Here is a 19732-nt window from a genome sequence, read left to right on the forward strand (position 1 = left end):
TTAGCGACAGAGTTTGATTTTGGAGAGCTTCTGCTAGTTTAGCACCCCGTAGAAGTCACGCCCAACAAAAGACAGAGTGAACGTCGTCGCAGGAGGAGGAGGGAGGAGATGGCGCTACTTCTATTTTCTCAGGGGATTTGTCGCGTAGATCGTTCGCTCTCTCCTTCTCTCCTTCTCAGGGGGAAGGCGTTCCAGACTCTACGAAGTACGCTCCCTTGTAGTCAGGGGTGTTCACTTGCACTTTACGACACACGCTCTAACTTGCGCAAGCAGACTTACCTTCAGCAGACTTCAGCAAGCTAGATAACGTGTCGCTCTCTGTCTGGAAACTTGTAGCTCACCGCTCCGTAGCGATGTAATTAAAGGGACACTAATGGCAAATCCTAAGTCGACTTGGACTGTTTGAATACCATTCCAGAAACGTAGCAAGACTTGTTTTGTGCCGAGAGAAGACTTCGTTTACGAGGAAATTTCATATGAAGGATCCGAATAACTTATCCAAAATTCAGATCTCCCTCCACCGAACCGGAGGAGTGGTTACGTTGCATACGCCATCACCTCTATTTGCTTCCGTTGACTAAAACTGCGTCCGACAGACGGTGGTACCAACCCAAGACAGAGCAGCGGACTCGCCGCTGCAGCAGCTTTTTTGTCAAGTGACGTAGACTGTTCGGGCATCACGCAACATCACATGGAATTTGAATTCTCTACTACTTGCAGTCTGTGCGAGTTTCACGAGCCATCTAAACTAGCGTTGCAGTACGTGATTACTGCTGAAACGTGAAAGTGTGTGCGGCGTGGAGTCGAGCGAGAACGAAACCTTTCGACTGCCCGCGTCGTTGTCAAGGGTGATTGTAACGCGCTCTTTATTCTAAAGATTACATGGAACTGGGTAAGTAGCACTTTATTTCGTCTTATAATACTATACAAAGATGTTTTCTGCAACGACTGGTTGCGTACTAGCGACAGATTTTAAAAGGAAGCTTTAGCTCAGGCCGAACTCCGACACGCCCTATTCAAATACATGTAAAACCCAAAAATCTTTTTCTGAGATAACCCCTGGACCGATTCTAACGAAATTTGTTGCATTGGAAAGAAAAAGTTAAATTCTAGTGATTTTTGGAAGTGGAATTTCGATTTAAGTCCCGAAATTTTTTAAAAAGATATTCAATATTTCAAATATCTGGAAAAAAATAAGCACGAAGTTTACAACCTAATAGGCCTGCATCAAGAACACTTATCGCGGTTCTGTAAACGGCATTCATTAGATCATTCAAAGCGAACTAATTCGATATGTCAAGTTATACCATACATGAATTTCTTACGTTTTTTATTAGGGTTCTGCGAAAGTTGTATTTCCATATACCTCAATTTTTTCAGATTCATGTGTAAAATATCAACTTTGTCCGCTTTAGATGTACTATCATATGCAATTTACAAAATTGTGATATCATTATTCCTTCCAGAGTTGCAGCGTTGTAAATTTGAAAGTTTCTTCTGAAAATTTTCACATTGTGCCAACTTCAATTAAAAAATTTGCGACATAAATAAAAAATTCGAAACCAACAGTCACTAGATTATAAGCCTTTCTTTTAAATGCAACAAACCTCGCCGAATTTGGTGCAGTGATTGCCGAGAAAGACTAATTCTCCTTTTACATGTATTTAGATAGGAGCCCCCGAGCTAAAGCTTCCTTTTACCTGAGGAGTGCTTTCGTCATAGGGCAAGTACTCTATGTCCCGGGGGGTCTCTCATTATGTCCTGCACTTACCTCTATTTCTTGATTATTAGGGATCTGTTCGCGATAATATTGACGCTTTATATTGACGCTCTTGTCCTTGTCTTGGGTGCGCTGTTACAAACCTTACCACGAATACCAACCAACTGGCCCAACTTGCAGTTCCGATGCTGACGCTTTATAGATTCGCGAGCACTAATCCATCAATTTAGCTTGACTTAGGATTTGCCTCTAGTGGCCCTTTAAACGCTCGCCTTTATTACTCGTTATGTGGATCACCTTCCTTCTCTCCCCAGGCCCCTCTATGCTGGTCAAATTCCTACCTGCCAGGCCCATGCTAAGTCCCCTGTACTGGGTGCACAGTTTGTAATACTTTTCTCCTACACCGTAATAAACACACATACTCATGGTCAGTCGAAGCTATTTTCTATGTATTCTTGTCCCGTTTTCCACCTCGTCGCCCGTTAGTTTAAACACAATCTTCAATATCGCACACATTGTCTGCGAAAGGTTGGGGTTGTAAAGTCGAGATGTTTCTCAGCTAGTTATCAATTTTTTGCATCGAATACTTCTCTAGCCTCTATTGTGGGCCGAAATGTGCTACTGGGTGTGTATCACGGGGACAAATGTTCGCCGGCCGTTGTGTTCGAACGAAGTGCGTGAATTAAGAGCGAGTGAGCGTTGGCAAAATAAAGTAGTTGGTTCTGAAATTTGAACGTGGTCGCATCTCTTCCATGCTCCACCACAGCGGTGACATTGGAGCATGAAACAACGCGTCCCAGAAGAGTCCACGGGGCACCCAACAAAGACCGAGTCATCCGAGACCTTGGCCCCGCCTATCATTACGGCGCTCCCACCGGAAGAAACCTCCGTGCACTGCATCTTATAACCGCCGCAGTTCCGCAAGTCGGTCATGACATGAATATGATGACGCGCGTCATGTAGATAATGAAACAGCCGCCTACGTCTTGGTGCTCTCACGGTCATTTCGTTAAATTGGTCAGTATTAAAATTGGCATGTATGACAAGAGTGTATGCAGAACATAAATAATAGGTAATGGCATGAATATCATGATATCTATGTCATGTAGGTCATCAAACTGCTGCTTACGTCTTTGTGTTGTCATGGTCATTTCGTTAACTTGGGGCCCTATAACATAAAACTATACAATATGTTTTTATTCCAATCTTCTGACGTCAAATTTGTGTAACCGCTGACGCAAGCATCGGATGGTCATCCGCAGGGTCATCCGCTGAACACACCAATCAAACGCCCTCCTCGTTCATAGGAGGTCACTTTTGTTTGCTTGAAAAACGAATAACATTGCCTACACTGAGCGGCTTGTCTTATCTAATTGGCTGAAAAGAGGCGAGAAGCACGCTCAAGTGTAGAGGGATTCGATGGGGCCGAGCTACTGCACTGAAAATCGATAACCGGATGAATAGGCTGGTACCGGCGTCTGCGATTGGTCCGCTTTTCCTTACTTAGCTTGAGGTGGCTGGTCGAAATTCGCGGCGGCATGCAATGGAAGGTTAAGAGTGCCGCTAAAACGGATTCTCAGCAAAAAGAGTTGGCAGAACGCGGTCCTAAACGTGCCGAAAGTGCTCGAAAACTTCACATGGCCACGCAAAAAGTTTTATTACACGTAAATAAACCCATTCTCTCCGGCAGGTGCGAGTAGCCAGAGCCTGAGGGATCGGCGGCAGCCATCTTTTATTCCTGTCGGAACGGGGCAACCTGCGGCTATTCAGAAGAAAATTCAGTTTTGTTCGGCATATTAATGAATCTTTAACGCGCACACGTCACTTTGACGCAGTGAGTTTTTGCGGTTTCGTGACGTCGCGTGACTGGCAGGTGAAGTTGGTGTAGCCCGAAAACTTTTTACCAATAGCCGAGGCTAATGTCGAAAAGGCGTCGAATCAGAAATAACTATTTTTCTTTTGTTTGGTCAAATCATGCATAATCAGCGTGTGCATGTCATATAAGATTGGAAGCTATCGCGGTTTTTGTGACATCGCGTGAGAGACAGGTGAAGGCGGGAGGGGTGGTCCAAAAAAGATTTTGACCAATCGCGGAGGGCAGATTGCAGAAATGGAATAGAAAAGTCTAAAATAGCTTTACTTTATAGCGCCATTGGTGTGTACCACAATTGGTATGTCATTACAGGAGTGTATGATGAACATAAATGTACCATATATATACATATAAATAATTTGAACATATAGATGATAGGCCACGACATGAACCTTATGTCATGCATGTCATGAAGGTCATGAAAGTGCCGCCTATGTGTTGGTATGTGATGAAATTTGCGCGGTAGAAAAAGACTGTATTACGAACATAAATAATGGGTCATGACATGAATATCATGACATACGTATCATGTAGGTCGTGAAGCAGCCGCTTACATCTTGGTGCTCTCATGGTCGTTTCGTTAACTTTGTGTAAAGTAAAATTGGCACAGTATGTCAAGAGTATATGACGAACATAAATGATAGGTCATGCCATGAATGTCCCCACATGCGTGTAGTGTAGGTTATGAAACAGCCGCCTACGTCTTGGTGCTGTAATGGTCGTTTTATTACCTTGGTAGGTGCCCCACACATTGTTTTGCATAAAATCGATTGCCAGAGGGCGTGGGATTTGCCGGCGATTTAGTGACATGGTTGTAAGTAGCAATATTTCACCACCTCTGCACGCGCTTCTAGACACCGTGCGCCAATGCTAAAGCTTTCGGTTTCGGGTATGTCATTAATTTTTTTCTGACATAAGCGCTTTCTCTTTCGGTCGTATCTCATCGTAGACTGTTAAAATATGAATTCTTCTACTTGCTGATATATTTGGACAGGTTATAAAAAAAAGAAGCTTCAACTCGCTATATCTTTGCCTTCACATTGCCAAGGATGTCAAATCACCACGCGCTTCGACGCAAGTGCAGGGTTCTTACGTTGCGCAAGTAGCATGAAGTGCTTCATTGGTTTATTTTTCAACTTTTTTTCGGTTGACCATTGCTTAAGTACACACATACTAGGCAAAACTGTGCAGCTGCGCACTGAAATTTAGAGTTCTGCTTCTGACTGTTATTTACAGTACGTCTGTGCGCCTTGCGGTACGCTTATATAGATGCCCTGAGCAACCTTTTGGTAGTTTATTTTCATACACGTTTGTGTCACTTGATTTCTACTGCTCATTTTCAAGTGCGAGAGATATTTATCATTTGTAAAGGTTATCTGTAAATCACTCGCAGCATTAGGTTTTTAAAATTTTCGTGGTGTGAGAAGCTACCTCAGCAAGTTGATACCAGGATGAACATCATCTCGGGAATCTGGTTGTATGGATTTTTCTAGTATATATTTGTCAACATAAAAGGAAAACACTGGCTTCTTATTTCTATATTGAATCTAGTAGCCCCAGAAGCTGGTGCTGGCATGCAGGCGATACCCTTTTGGTAATTCATTCGTATGTGATAATATCACTTCCTACTATTGAGTTTTAGCTGTTTTAAATATAACTGTGGCGGTGTGACTGGTTGTCATTGTCTGCGTGTTCTCATTATTGGTCTTTTAGCAAAGTTCAATTGTCATGAATGCACTATGTACATTATTTATGGTTTCTTTATTTATATCGATGTTTAGCCTGTTTGTATACAGCTATAACATGCATTGAATATTGTCATAAATGTGCCTATGTGGCTGCCAAACATTTTCCCGTGAAAGCTTTATCAATTGCATAAATAAAATGTCGGCAGATCCCACGCTCTGTGGGAACCGATGTTATGCGAAGCAGTGTAGTGTAAACTTGGTAGGCTCCCCTACCAAGTTAACGAAGTGGCCATGAGAACACCAAGACAAACGCGGCTGTTTCATGGCCTACATGACACGCATTTCATGACATTCATTTCGTGCGCTATCATTTATGTACCTCATACACTCTTGTCATACATTACCAATTTTGGTGCATGCCAATTTATTGAAACGACAATGACAGTACCAGATGTAGTCAGATAGATGGATGCTGCCAAAGTGGCAAATGTTCGCCAAGAAATGCTTCGCGTTTAGAAAGTACGTAGATATGACATTGTGTGTCTCACTTGTGCGATTTGCCTAGTGCTTACTGAACTCACTTAGCTCGTGTAAACATTGCAGGATTTGTAATAATTTACAATGATCAAAATACAGATCTATGATTCCGTGAGCCCAGACTTCTCATTTTGATGAGCGCTAGCACTGTACAGGCTGTTTCACGTAACTTTAACTGGCGATTTAAAAAAAATTGTTAGCTGCGGGCGACTGAAACTAACAGCGTATGGTTTTAACTTGAAGTTCGCCACAAGGATCACCTTTAGGTCCGTTATTATGGACAATCATGATATCAGACTTGTGAATTAAGAAAGTTCCAGAAAGTGCTTATCTATAAGCTTTTGCTGGCGATATAATAATAATAATTCAAGGTGAATCTAAAAAGAAACTTCAGGAAGTTGCAATGAAATCTCTACAAATAGCATACAATTGGGTAAAAGCAAAGAATATACATTTAAATCCCACAAATTCCCAATGTATTATCGTTAAATGAAGGTATAAGGAAAGCCCACCAATCATAAAATTTGGGGGTGATAGAATTTAACTAGTATACGAATGAGGAATTCTAGGGGTATGTGATGTGTGGTGCGCAACATGGTGCGGTGATCGGGACGGTCAGGAGCAGACGACAAGGAGAGTGCGCGCGCCGAGGCAAATTCCGTGCTGGAAGGAGAAAAACGACAACGCCGAAGAGCCTCCGGCACGTGAACGCGCGGCGCTAGAAAAACAACTAAAATAAGAAAATCAAACCTATTAGAAAAGACCACGGGGCGTCAGGCAGCCAATCCGAGAATGCCTAATCGACCAGAGAGAAGAAAATGGCCTGGCTTAGCTTGGTTAAGCCAAGAATGCGTTCCATATTGCGCGGTCAGGAGGTGGCTGCGGCCGCGCGCGACCGCGCCAGTTGGGGCGCAGCTTTTCCTCCGTGACGTCACGCGCCGGCGCAGCGCCCCTAGCGGAAGGAGCGGGAGTCAGGTGGTGGCTGCGGCCGCGCGCGACCGCGCGAGTTGGGGCCCAGCTTTTCCTCCGTGACGTCACGCGCCGGCGCAGCGCCCCTAGCGGGAGGAGCGGGAGTCAGGTGGTGGCTGCGGCCGCGCGCGACCGCGCGAGTTGGGGCCCAGCTTGACCATTGGCCCACCAGGTCAATGGTGGCTGCCCGGCCGCGCCCAAGGGCTGAACTGAGTGATTGCAATATGCAACGCATAAAAAGCGTGGTGCGCTGGCAGAACGGGAGGACACGCAGGGAGACGCAGAGGAAGCGCAGGGGAGACGCCAGGAGAGTTCCAGGAAGCGACGGCAGGAGGAAGTCAACCAGCGGAGCGGGCGTTGAAGACGGGCCGTCGGGTTCTGGACCCGAGCCACCAGGACTTCACCCGACCGGGGCCTCCTGCCAACCTGTTCCTGTGCGTCGCCCATCTACCCGAGCATGCCGCCAGCTCCTCAAGGCCGGTGAGCTTCTGTGCTCGTGGGTACGACGAGAACAGTCGGGCTACGGGCCCGAGTTCTACGCCAGCTGCCCAGCCAGAACGCCGCCCCCGTCTGTCGTGCCGCCTGCTGCCCGAGGCCGGCGTTCGAGCTTCTGTGCCCGTGGGCAGGACAAGAGCAGTCGGGCTACGGGCCCGAGCTCTACACCCAGCTGCCCGGCCAGAACGCCGCCGCCATCTGCTCCCCTGCTACCCTGCCAGTACTGAGAAATCTGTCTCCCATGCAGCTGTGTGCCAGTTCGCTTGAAATACAAACACCATAATTGGGACCCGATGGCAATCGCACACAAAAGCATTCCTCGGCCGTAGCCGGCTAAGTGGTAAAGCTACCGCCATTTTCACGGGAATCCTTAGCAGGCGCACGCGGATGCCAAACATCAAACCGGCTGGGCAGCGTCGCGTCGCTCAATTTCCGTCACCGAAACGGTCGACGGGACATTTGGGGAGCGCATGGGCATTAGTGGTGGCGGTGACCTCAAGCACCCCACTACTTTCATCGTCACGGACGTCTCCCCGAACGCTTCCCTTCAGCTCGGGCCTTCTACCCTTTTGTTCCGAGCGGGGGTGCAGTTCCAGTGCCTTTTCTACGGTGCAGGTACTAATCCGCTTTCTCTTCACGCGTGAGTGTTGCCCGCGTCCCCTCTTCGCGGAACCCATATGTATGCCTCATTTCCGGTTATTGGCTGATACAGCAGGTGTGGGCTCGTCCTACGCTTTGCTATAGTCGCCTGAACTGGGCCACAAAATAACAGCGAGGTCAAGTCCCTAATCTCAAGCTGACTATCCTAAAAATTGCTACAAATTCAGAGGGAAGGGAATCGCAATCTCTGAGGATTTTTCTGCAACCACTAGGCACCTGAGGAAACTACTCTGGAACAGTACCGCAGAAATTAGAAAATGCGGTACAAAGGTAAAGCTCGTACATGTTAAAGTTAAGATTGACAATCGATTACTCATATTAGATGAAGTGCAGCGCGAAATGGCCGGTGCGCACACACCAGATACCAGAAGAATTCCTAATAAATGAAACGATAACAATGACAAACACTTCCGATGCTTAAATATCAATGCTCGTAACATCCTAGCTACAAGAGATGATTTAGACAGTGTCATATTAACTCATCAGCCTCAACTATTGATAATTACTGAAACGTGGCTTCACAATGAGATTGGTGACGGTGAAATCACGCCCCAGGGATACCGGGTCTATCACACGGACAGGGAATCTCGAGGCGGCGGAATAGCAATACCTTTAAGGAAACCTTAAAATTTGAAAGATTGGCCAATATCCAAGATCTTGAATGTGTTATAGTGAGCGTAGACTTTGGTGGTTTGAAGTTCACAGTCGGTAGTTTTTACCGCTCCCCCCCGGCACAGATGAAACATTTTTTGATAAGCTTAATGAATTTCTTTGCTCCGTCCATGTCTACTCCCGCAACATAATACTTGGCGGTGATTTCAATGTCCCTTCAGTCACATGGGATACGGATTTCCCTGTACCGGCTACAAATGCAGCTAAACGCTTAGTTGACATAGTTCTTTATCATGACTTAGCCCCAACTCGTTAAGCTACCCACCCGTACCCAGAACACTACTGCCTCAATCCTTTTTTTTTAACAATGGCATGTTGCGTCGTGTGTCGGGTATCGACGTGGTTGATGGAATAACAGACCACAAATTGGTGTGCCTGGGCATTACGCTGAACGAAGTGACAAAAACAAAGAGGGAAGGGCGAGTGGTCTCGGTCTTCTTGCGTGCCAATGACGAAGAAATACTAGACACACTTGACATACATTTTTCTCGAGTTATCACACTTTCTGAGTCCAGCACCTGTACTGTTGACGCCCTTTGGTGTTTTTTCAAGGACCTTGTACTGCGATGCGTTCAGGACTATGTACCGACAAAAGTAAAGATAATAACAAATGTTCGCCCGTGGATTACTATGCAAGTGGTTTGCTTCGAAATAAAAGCGAAAAAGTTATGAAAACAACATCATCAGAACCCATCCCCGTCGTACACGCATAAACACAGTGTCGTGCGCAAAGAATTGAAAGACAGTATAAAAAAAGCAAAAGATTATTATTATAACTTTACTTTACAGAACTTTTTACTTTAGTCACCAGCGAAATTGTGGCAGCACTTTTCTCCTAGAGAGAAGTGCTTCCTTAATATGTGTATAAATGGTGCTATTGTTAGGAACAAAGAAGTAATTGCGCAATCATTTAATGAATTTGTTTGTTCAGTGTTTACCGATGATGATGGTACAAGGCCATGCCCCAACACAGCTAATAATATTCCACCAATAAATGACATTGTGCGTCTCTCCGATGCAATCAGAGAGACGCACGGGGCGGAGGTGTTCTGATTGCCGTGAACCAATAATTGCTGTGCACACGAATTAACGTTGACAGCCACTTGGAAACACTGTCGCTAACATGTCAATGTTCCCCACAAATAGTACTACTAGGCGTCTGTTATCGATCCCCTAACCATGAAGCGAACTTTTCTAATCTCTTAAATAACATATTAAATGAAAGTACATCAAAGCATCCCAATGCTATTACTCTCCTTTTTTGGAGACTTCAATTTTCTCGACATTAACTGGCACAATGGCACTGCTTTACTAACAAATCAAACTGCAGCGAGCGACATTATAGAAATGTGTTTAAATCGCAATTTAACACAGCTAGTACTGGTGCCAACCCGTGTGTCGGGGACATCTGCCAATATTTTAGATCTTATACTAACCAGTCATCCTGAAAGCTTAACATCCCTTACATATCTTCGTGAGATTAGTAATCACAAAGTTATTCCTGCTGCCTTCACTTTTGCTCCCCCATCCCGCTACATGCACGAGAAGACAATTTGTTTATATGACAAAGGTAACTATGAGGCTATAAATACTAAATTAAAAGCATTTTTTCTGCCTTCGCAGATGAATTTAACAACCATTCGATTTATGATAACTGGCTGTTGTTTAAAAACAAACTGTGTGAACTAAAGAACCAGTTTATTCCCAGGATAACCATTCGATCGAATCGACAAAACCATGGTTTACAAGATCCTTAAAACTACTAGAAAATAAAAAAAGCGCCTTTATCACCACGCTAAAGTTAAGGCAAGCTCAGTTGCGGGGGAGAAATATTACGCTGCCGAAGCTGCATACTTAATCAGAATTCGCGATGCCAAGCAAGTCTTTTTTCACTATGACCTGCCAAACATTTCACTTACTAATTCAAGAAAATTTTGGCAGGTGATAAACCCCAAAGAAGCGCGTATCAATATCTTACTAACGAGCTGGGTGAATCGGTGGCATACCTAACCTGTGCTAATATGTTCAACAACGCATTTTCTTCAGTCTTCACTAATGAAATGGACACACTTCCTCCCCCGCCAGCCACAAATATACAGTGCAGCATGTCAACCATCACATTCACAGTACGCGGGCTCTTCTCTGTGATAGAAAATATTAAGTTGTCTTCATTATCTGGCATCGATGACATTAACTCTAAACTGCTAAAAAACACGAAACACATTTCTGCAGAGTTTCTGTATTTATTATTTTCACAGTCGCTTTCCACAGGCACCATGCCAGGCGAGTGGAAGATGGGGAAGATTACTCCAGTCTACAAATCGGGCATCAAATATTATCCCCTAAATTACCACCCCATGTCATTGACAAGTGTTTCCTGCAAGATCATGGAGCATGTAATCTACTCTCATATTATGAACTTTCTAGACGCTAACAACTTCTTGCGTCCTTCACAGCATGGGTTCCGCAGAGGCCATTCTTGCAAAACCCAGCTTGCACTATTTCTTCATGACGTCCATGCTAATCTTACCCTAACACACAAACAGACGCCATATTTTTGGATTACGCGAGAGCGTTTGACAAGATAGCTCATGAACGCCTATTACTAAAACTATCTTGTTTGAATTTGCATCTTGATATCCTAAAATGTCTTCAGCAATATTTAAATAACCGCTCACAGTATGTCTCATTTAATAACCGCGCTTCGAAAATTACACTCGTCACATGAGGCGTACCGCAGCGGTCCGTCCTTGGCCCCCTTCTTTTCTTAATTTACATTAACGACCTAGGCCCAAACAATGAAACGTTCCTTTCCTTGGAGCACTTCCTAACCTTACGTGAGGCCTCCTTACAGCGAAGGACCGATGGAGGAAGCAAGCGTACTCTGAAAGCTCCATTCACCCGTCCTCACGTAAGGAGCGGTTGCCGCATGCCAGGGTTCGAGATTATCTCTTAAAACCTTTACGCGAACACCATTATTCTATTGAAAAATGTTGTATCGTCGCACAATCTTTAAATTGAAGGGCTAATACAGAGTAGCGTGGATGCTTTCTTCTTGTTTCGTTTACTAAAGTTAAAAAAAGTTGCGCATTACAGTGCAAAACTTGATATGCTCCATCAACGCTGGCACGCCGGCGTCTTGCAACGCCTAGCAACGCCTAGCAACGTTAGGGTGGCTAGAAGGGGAGGTGTGAATACCGGTGGCGCTTTCCTTCGGGCGCGCGTGACCCCCTTGCGCACCGATGCCACCAGGGGGAATGTGGCGCTGCCGCTCGCGGCGGGGGACTCGTAGCCGTGCTGGCCTGCGCCTCCGCTGTCAGTTGGTCCCGGCGCCCATTTTGGAGTGTTCCTCGCGACAATCCGTAGTTGGAGGGCGAGATGCAGTCGGCAGCGAAAAAGAAGACGGAGCTTTGTGCCCGGATGAGATACTGGGTGCAAGAAAACCACAGGAAAGGTATCTCTTCCGTGCCCCTGCCTGCAAACGCAAGCGTGTTACACTGAATGAATGAGTGAGTTTCTTTTCAGGGGCATTTACCAGCTTATAGGACGTCGAGGTTCCCTGCAGAAGTCATGAGGTTATTTTAACATAGTTTTTCTCTCAAAACGGTGCATGATTGTTCTCTTTGGTATTTCAGACGGGGCAGCAAGAAAGAGGCCACCCTTGATGAAACTCTTCCGTTTCTTGATGAATGGGAGGCTCACTCCAATGGGCTCGGCTTTCTTTGTAACAGTACTTCTAAGGGGCTGACGATGACCATCCATTCAACAAAACACCTTCTAAAGTACCTTACCGACAATGCTGACATCATGTACATGATGACTTCGAAACTGAGCCAAGACCGCCTGGAGCAATGTTTTGGCGTTGTGAGACAAGCGAGTGGGGCAAACAATCATCCTACCCCACCTCAATTCATTCTAGTCATAAGGTATGTATACGTGCAAGCTTGGTAAATAGTACCAATGTTTTGCAGAAGTTCGGCATGCTTAAGTAACTAATGTTGCTTGTGCACATCCAGGTGTCTTAGCTTCTAGAGCCTCACAAGGAGCCCCAAGGACGGCGATGTGTCTTCGGATGTCCTGGAGTTATCTGATGAAGAGGTGCTGGCTGAACAAGAAAGGCACAGTGAATACAGCGTGAAGGCTGTGCCAACAGATGCCGTGCAAGTGGCTGTGGACCACCAAAGTTATGTAGAGCACCGCAGCGACGCACGGCTTAAAGTTTATTACATTGCAGGTTATGTGGCGAGAAGGCGTGTTTTGCCCACACAGTGTGAAGACTGCAAAGCAGCATGTCTTAGTGATAAAGGCAATATCCCCAGAGAACTTCCATCAGAGGCATCCAAAGAGCGGGACTTTGGGGGCATTTTATATCCCCCAGAATCGTCCTATAAGCTGGTAAATGCCCCTGAAAAGAAACTCACTCGTTCATTCAGTGTAACACGCTTGCATAGCCAAAGCTGTGGCCGAAATATTGCAGTCAATTCATGATATGCCAAAAATTCGTTGCCTGGACCATTCTGCTACCCTGACAGCCTCAGTTACACGTTTTTATTGCCTCACAAGGATTCACTTTTTGCTTAAAGGTGTCCATCAGCAGGGCAGTGAGAAGAAATGGAAAACACTGAAACCTTGTGTGTTGTAAAGTTTTCACTATTTTTTTTCCTCACTTGTAAATAAACGATTTCATGACCAGATCTGTTGCTTCACTGTCTGCAGTCATGGAAAATTGCTTATATGAGCGTCAAAATAACATGCTACAGGTGTGCAAGTGCAGACAGAAAGTGGCTTGTAAATACGTCGAGACGAATTATCAGGTAATGTCTCTTAATCTGGAGACATTACCTGATACGCATAGGGTGATTGACTACTGTGCGTGACTACGTCATAGGGTGATTGCATAGGGTGAATGACTACTATGCGTGCGTCACGCGTAAGGTGATTGACTGCGCTGATCTAGAGGACGACGGTCGCATTTTCAGGGAGGCGAAATGCAAGGCGCCCGTGTGCCGTATGATGCAAGTGCGCGTTAAAGAACCCGAAGTGGTCGAAATTATTTCGAAACCCCCCACTAGCCCTTAACACCATGAGCCGCTTCACGAAATGTGCACAGACAAAACGCGTTTGAATCTCGATACAGTGCGAACTGGGCCCGTAAAATTTCACAGGAGTAATGATGTGGTCTGACGTAAGATCGTTTTCATGATAAATATTTATTCTTTGACGCTCGCAGAAAGCCCGGGATATCTGAAACGGGCTCACTTTCACTTCGGTTCTAGAGATGCAGCCGACGCGAGGCTGGCGAGGCGCTCATTTCGTCTGGCTGCTTCCCCCGCCTCGGTCAACAGCACCGCCCCGCGGCATCGGTGCACTGTGGGGTCACGTTTTCGCCGCCGGTATTCACACCTCCCCTCCTAGCAACGTTTCATGCCGCACGCGTGAGTGAAACGAACATGCCTGGCAAGACGTACCATGCACGCGCTTCTCCGCAGGTGGCCGACAGCGCGCATGCGCAAGCAAACGTCACGTGGTTAAGCAGGGAGGTGAAGCGCTCGTTCAGGGCCAGGAGCGGCGTAAGGACGCATGAAGGTAGCTTTGGAGCTACCTTACGCTGAGGAAGCACCAAGGAAGCCTTCACCGAGGGCCCCTCAGTAAGGAAGCTTTCAGAGTGACATAAAGTAGCCTCACCGCAATGAATAATAATAATAATATTTGGGGTTTTACGTGCCAAAACCACTTTCTGATTATGAGGCACGCCGTAGTGGAGGACTCCGGAAATTTTGACCACCTGGGGTTCTTTAACGTGCACCTAAATCTAAGCACACGGGTGTTTTCGCATTTCGCCCCCATCGAAATGCGGCCGCCGTGGCCGGGATTCGATCCCGCGACCTCGTGCTCAGCAGCCCAACACCATAGCCACTGTCACCGCAATGAAGGCTTCCTTACTGAAGTAAGGAAGATTTCATTGTTTGGCGCTTTGACGCTTGCATGTGTCCTGCCATATACGTATCTTTGCCGATGACTGCGTTATTTACCGCGCAGTCAATACCATCACTGACCAAATAACTCTTTAATCTGACCTTAACCGCGTACAAGAATTGTGTGATGTTTGGCTGATGACACTCAACTCTAAGAAATGCAAACTTGTCTCATTTACCCGTCGACATCATCCTCTTCACTTTTCTTATCGGATTGGTGACGTCTTCGTGGAATTAGTGGATTCCTACAAATACCTAGGTATAACCTTGACTAATGATCTAACCTGGAATGCGCATGTTACTAATGTTCTTTCATCGGCTAACAAAACGTTGGGATTTCTAAGACGTCACCTTCACCTCGCTCCATTGCATGTAAAACTGTTAGCCCATAGATCATTGGTAAGAACGAAACTCGAATACGCATCTGCCATCTCGGATCCGCATCAAGCATATCTCGCCAATGCCCTCGAGGCAGTTCAAAACCGCACCACCAGGTATATTCATTCCACATACTCTTACGTCAGCATATCATCTTTAAAAAAAGAATCTTCCTTGTCGCTTCTATTCCTTCGTCGCCGCATTGCCACCCTTTCACTCTTCCACAGGTTCTACTATTCGACGCTTAATCGGCCACCATACATTGTTCCTCCAACGCTCCGGTCACGACGCATTGGCCATCCCCCGCAGGTAACACAACCACAATCGCGCACAAATACATTTTCAGCCTCATTTTTCTATCGAGCGTCTAAACACTGGAATGGCCTTCCTCATCAAATCGCTGCCATCACCTGCTCTTCACAATTTCTTCAAGATGTAACACTTTTTTTCTACAGAATTGAATGCAATATAACACTTGTTTGTATATGTTGTATTCCCACCCCTTATGTAATACCCTTACTATGGCGTCTTTAAGGAAATAAAATGAAATGAAATGAAACATCTCGACATCTGAGGAAGGAATCTTCTCGTTGTTACTTCCATATCGATCAAAAAAAAATCGAATGGTATAGATGGCATACCTAACGCATTTCTTGTGAGGTATGCTGAATGGTGCTCTAAGTTCTTGTGCATTATTTTTCAGAGATCGTTTTTTTCAGTGCGAGCTTCCCAGCGATTGGAAATTTGCGAAAATTTTTCCTTTAGCTAAAACATCAAATTCTACCCTCATTTCTTCCTACAGGCCGATTTCTCTGCTGCGCTCATGCGCAAAAGTTTTGGAACACATCATATTCAAGCACATGTCACTTTTTCTCAAGCAACATAACCTAATCAACGACCGACAGCACGGCTTTCGTAGGGGACTCTCAACTATCACACAACTGCCGGAAACTGTTCATGATATTGCTGCTTTCCTGGATAAACAAAGCCAAATTGACATGTTCTTCCTAGACTTTGAAAAAGCGTTTGATCACGTGTCCCATCCCAAACTTCTGACAAAACTGAAACCTGCACTGATAAATGACACCTTAATTTCATGGATCGAGGCCTACCTCTCGTATCGAAATCAAAATGCCACTATCGACAACGTGTGCTCCGATTCACGACCGGTGAAATCGGGAATCCTTCAAGGTCCAATGCTTGGGCCACTATTCTTTTTAATAATCATAGATGACATCACCCTTGATATTCCGGTTGCTATTAAGCTATTTGCAGACGACTGCATCCTTTATCAGGAAATACGCAGTCCATGCGACCAGGCTCTCTTAAACACAGCTTTAATCAAAATACCTTCTTGGTGTGAAGTCTGGCAAATGAAGTTCAACGAAAAGAAGACGGTGGCTATGAGCGCGACGCGTAAACGCTCTCCCTTAAAATGCGATTATTTTATTAATGGCCAAAAACTATATTTCGTTGATACTTACAAGTACTTAGGCGTCATACTTAGCGCTGATTTTAGGTGGAACGAGCAGGTTGCCTACATCGAAAAGAAAGCTACGCAGAAATTGGGATGTTTAAGAAGGTCTCTGAGCAAATCCGCCCCAAAATTAAAACTAATTGCCTACAAAACTTACATCCGTCCAATCCTCGAGTACTCTTCCGTGGTTTGGTATGCCCATAGCAAAGAAAACATTAAAAAGCTTGGAATAATTCAAAGGAAAGCAATTAGATTTGTTTACAATCGCTACAGTTCCTTTACATCCCCCACCATACTTCTAAATAACGCTAACCTGGATACATTGCAGACAAAAAAAAAACATGATCGTTTGAAATACATGTTTTTACTTTATCACGACAAGCTGCGCAAAAACAAGGACACTTACTTAGAATCCGTTAATCGGCGATCCACGTGATCCGAGCGCCCAAAGAAACTGAGGGAATATTCTTGCAAGACACGAGCTTTTTAAAATTCTTTTTTTCCGCGCACCCGTTACTGAATGGAATGCTCTTTCTTCTGATACAATAAATTGTACTACCTACTATTGAGTCGATCATGGCAAAGCTGCGGCAACAATCCACTTGACCTTATCTCATCGTACATGCCCCCCCCCCCCTTCCTCTATCTCGCCTCGTTCAACGCACGCGCACTACGCTTTAATTTACGTTTTCTGGAACTTTTTCAGTGTGCTAAAAATATTTGCTCGGCGTCATGTGTATCTTTCGGTGTTCGCATGGCGTAATGTTTTACAAATTTATCTTGCTCTGATTATGGTATGTTCACTCGTTGTAGAGATGTTTGTCAAAAGACGTCTGTTGCCGTCATTCTGCCCTGGAATTGTATAATTTCTAGTGTTTGATTTTCTAGCGTTTGTTTCTTGTACCTGTGCATGAGTCACGTTCTCCCTTGGACTTGCAAGCATTGGACTTGCTTTGGCAACTTTTTCTGTTGCGCTTCAAGATTTGTTTCCCTTTGTTTTCAAATCTGTTTTTCTGTTATAATCCACTCCTGCCTAAGGCCCCATATAGGAGGTCGGCAGTACTCCTGGAATAAATAAATAAATAAATAAAACACATTTCGCGAAGATGTATTAAAAACTTGGTTTTAAGTTAGTCCTTTCATAACTGATTTTTATAGTATCGTAGCGAGAAACATTTTATTGGCGGCTGAACATGTTTGCGTAGCTTAAGCATACTGAGTGCACAAAGCACTCATGACACCTTTTCCCCTTCTGCGCAATGAACTCACAACATCAGCTCTTTCCATTAACAAAAAAGAGATCGAAAACCAGGTGCAGTTTCACTGACTCAGTAAGCACTCCTTCTCAAGCAGGCATGGGAGCAATCGCAGTATACAAGGCTGCATGCATAAGCCTTGCACCATATAGATCCTCCTATGCATTGCGCATGGTGCACATATTGCAAATAAACTGGAGTGTCCAAGTATACGGACACACTGACTCAATTATGATAGCGCGGTTTCATGTTTCATTCAATGCGACAGCGTTCTTCAATGCTCTACGAGCAATTTATCGCCAACAAGCCCATAACACACATTCAGTTGAAATAGTGAGTAAAGGAGTACTGTGAACTTGTACTAAACTGGATTCACATGCCGAATAGAAGAGCGCACTGTCATCTGAAACGGATGGCATCGCTGATCATGTACGTACTTCCCCATTGAAGGGTTACTAGTGCCTTTAGCTTTCGAAAGTGATCTTTGCCGTTGGAAAAAGCGCACAGCTCACCCGTTAAGCTTGCCTTACCTGAGACCACATGAAACAGGCCCCGGTTAACTATCCGAAGTTCCACATGGTTCATTCACCACGTCGCCCACCACATAAGACTTCATCATCATCAGCAGCAGCAGCAGCAGCAGCACCAGCAGCCTGGCTACGCCCACTGCAGGGTGAAGGCCTCTCCCATACATCTCCAACTACCCCGGTCATGTGCTAATTGTGGCCATGTTGTTCCTGCAAACTTTTTAATCTCATCCGCCCACCTAACTTTCTGCCGCCGCCTGCTACGCTTGCGTTCTCTTGGAAACCAGTCCGTATTCCTTAATGACCATCGGTTATCTTCCCGCTTCATTACAAGTCCTGCCCATGCCCCCCGCCCCCCCAATTCTTTTTCTTGATTTCAACTAAGATGTCATTAGCTCGCGTTCGTTCCCTTACCCAATCTGCTCTTTTCTTATCCCTTAAGGTTACACCCATCATTCTTCTTTCCATAGCTCATTGCGTCGTCCTTAATTTAAGTGTAACCCTTTTCCTAGGCCTCCAGGTTTCTGCCCCGTAGGTGGGTACTGGTAAGACACAGCTGGCATAAACTTTTTTAGCGATAATGATGACCTGCTGTTCATGATCTGAGAATGCCTACCAAACGCACCCCAGCCTATTTTTATTCTTCTGATTATTTCAGTTTCATGATCCGCATCCGCGGTCAATGCCTGCACTAAGTAGATGTATTCCCTTGCCACTTACGGTGCCTCGCTACCTATCGTGAACCGCTGCTCTCTTCCCAGACTGTTAAACATTACTTTTCTGTAGATTCTTTTTAGACCCACCCTTATGCTTTGCCGCTCTAGGTCAGTGAGCATGCATTGCATTTGGTCCCTTGAGTTACTAAGCAAGGCAATATCATCAGCGAATCCCAAGTTACTAAGGTATTCTCCATTAGCTCTTATTCCCAATTCTTCCCAATGCAGGTTTCTGAATACTTCTTCTAAACACTCTGTGAATAGCATCGGGGAGATCGTATCTCCCTGCCGGACGCCCTTCTTTATTGGGATTTTGTTGCTTTCTTTATGGAGGACTACGGTGCCATATCAGACAAAAGTGCCATATTTTAAATCTGAGAATTGTCAAGCGGAACTGAAAATTCACTTCCTCCGACCGAGCTTCTCAGCATGGCTTGTTCGCTCGCCAGTTACGAACTCTGTCGACAGACAAGCCTACGCGTAATGTAAACAACATCGGCAGTAGGCGAGTGCCTATTATCCAGACTTTGAGCTCAGTCCGTTTTGTTTTGGAAGAAGTCCTGATGACCAGATGCTTGGTGCGAATTGAAAAAATGACACGTCACATTCACAGGGAGGGAGCTTGTTTTACCATATTTCATGCTTACTTTCATGCATGGCCAGTCTGTTAGCTTAATTTTTGTTTCTTCCCTATTGAATTCGCATGAAAGGTACCAACTCTGTCATGCATTGAAAACAATGTTTTTTGTACCTGGATACGCTGCCATGCACAAAGGACTTGAGCTCATT

This window comes from Dermacentor variabilis, chromosome 6 (genome assembly GCF_050947875.1).
Source record: "Dermacentor variabilis isolate Ectoservices chromosome 6, ASM5094787v1, whole genome shotgun sequence".
NCBI classification, from domain to species: Eukaryota; Metazoa; Arthropoda; class Arachnida; order Ixodida; family Ixodidae; genus Dermacentor; species Dermacentor variabilis.